General features: G+C 42.0%; 2 pseudogenes; one reads left to right on the top strand and one right to left on the bottom strand.

Annotated features, from left to right (window-relative positions):
- Positions 1 to 708, bottom strand: part of LOC106735208 (28S ribosomal protein S17, mitochondrial pseudogene) — a 1524-nt pseudogene extending 816 nt beyond the window's left edge.
- Positions 1 to 1632, top strand: part of LOC102489088 (26S proteasome non-ATPase regulatory subunit 7-like) — a 10502-nt pseudogene extending 8870 nt beyond the window's left edge.
- Positions 1633 to 2100: the final 468 nt, after the last annotated feature.

Below are 2100 nucleotides of genomic sequence, written 5' to 3'. Positions count from 1 at the left end.
CAAAAAAAAAAAAAAAAAAGATGTCCTGCCATCTGTCCCTCTTGCAGTGAGTGGACAGAGAAAAATCTCAAAGCTGTAAAGTCAGCTGCTCTGAACTGAGAGGTTATGACAGTTGGCTCAGTCGTCAGATCGTGTGGGAAAAGTGAAGAGAAGCCAACATTACATGTTTTATAGTCTTTTTTTAATGTCTTATAATCTTTATTCTGTTTTTACATTTCTCTATAGGGTTTGTGTGCACATGTGGTTGATGGAGAGAGGGAGAAAGCATCCCTTGGGGGCATGATCATGCCACAGTCCTTTCTCCTCCATTCTCCTCTTGGGATTTTGGACAGGCACACACATGTACCTGGCATGTTTTTCAAGCTGCTGGGTCTGGGACTTGAACCATGCCATCTGCCATGTGGGATCCAGCCACCTTAACCACCAGGCCACTGGCTGGGCCCACACCCTTCATTTTGGACACGGCCACCTTAACCACCAGGCCACTGGCTGGCCCTACACTCTTCATTTTTGTGTCTATAAAATCAGGAATTGAATTTTCTCTATCTTGAAAAATGTTTCTGATGATTTACAAACTTGCTAAATGAGAAAAGCATGAGTTTCTTAAGTTCTCTGCCTTGTAACACTGAGTTCTGACACTCTGATCTCTGCTAAGAACACCGCACCATGGTTTGGACTCATATTCTCAGACCTGATATCTAGCTCCATCTGTCGTTTATCTTCAAAGACACAACTAAATGATTTGGTTAAAAATTTTGCATGTCTGAGGAATGCTGGGGTTTGGAAATACCAAGGTCTCCTTCCCCTTTTTTCTTCTGAAATTACGTCAATTCACTAAGAGATGATGTAAAATAAAAAAGCCCAAATGGGGAAGTCCTGGGATAAGTCTAAGAATGCTTTATAAATCTAGTTACAAAACTAGATGTAAGTTCCAAAAAAAAATTATTTTAAAGAGAAAATACATAATATAAATTCTAAAAGTGATATTAGCAGCAGTAAAGTTGGGTATAAGGAATAACATTAATTCATTTTATGCCATATCCCGAGTTTATTTTATTTATTTAAAAAATAATTTAATTAATTAATTTATTTTCATTTATTTTAATTTGACCAGAGAAAGACACACAGAAAGAGGGAAAGCAAGAAAGCAACCAGCCAGGGCGAGGACCCAAACCATGGCCAGCCATGTGGCAGTTCAGCTCTCTATCCATAAGCTACTTACAGGCCCCTTTATAAATTTTTTTAGAGAGATTTTTGCTATAGGGCACATGAGTTCACCAGAGAGACTGAGAGAGAGAAAGTGAGAAATCATACCCCCCACACCCCAGAAAGGATGGCCATGCTACAATCCCTTCTCCTCTGTTCTCCTCTTGGAATTTTAGGCACACACACACACACGTGCCCAGTGTGAGTTTCAAGTCACCAGGTCCGGGACTAGAATCTTGGCTGGCCATGTGGGAGTATCACCTTAACCACTACTCCACCTGCTGGCCCCTGAGTTCTTTTTTTTTTTTAAAGAATTATTTTTTATTTAATTTTATGTATTCATTTATTTAGATTTGACCAGAGAGGGACAGAGCAAGAGAGAAAGAGAGAGAGAAAGAGAGAGAGAGAGAGAAAGAGAGAGAAAATGAGAAAGCAAGCTGCCAGGTCCAGGGTTCAAACTGTTGGCCATGTGGGAGTCCAGCGCCCTTAACCACCATGACACCTGCTGGACCCTGAGTTCATTTTAAGAAACAGTATAAGGTAATAGAAAACCCAGCGTGGGCCATCTGGTGGCATGGTGGTTAAGGAGGCTGGATCCCACATGGTTGGCGATGGTTCCAGTCCCAGACCTGGTGGCTTGAGAAACCCATGGGTGTGTGCCCAAAATCACTAGAGGAGAATGGAAAAGGGATGGTGGCGTGGCCATCCTCTCTAGGTGTGATTTCTCACTTTCTCTCTCATGAGTTCACATGCCCTGCAGTAAAATTTCAAAAATAGAATTAAAAAATATAAAAAAGAGGGACCAGCAGGTGGCATGGTGGTTAAGGCGCTGGACACTCCCATGTGGCCGACCATGGTTCAAGTCCTGGACCTGGTGGCTTGCTTTCTCACTTT

The sequence above is a fragment of the Tupaia chinensis genome, unplaced genomic scaffold, assembly GCF_000334495.1.
Source record: "Tupaia chinensis unplaced genomic scaffold, TupChi_1.0 Scaffold000330_1, whole genome shotgun sequence".
In the NCBI taxonomy this organism is placed as follows: domain Eukaryota; kingdom Metazoa; phylum Chordata; class Mammalia; order Scandentia; family Tupaiidae; genus Tupaia; species Tupaia belangeri.
The sequence above is the reverse complement of the archived record's forward strand: the minus strand, read 5'-3'. Positions and strand labels throughout refer to the sequence as shown.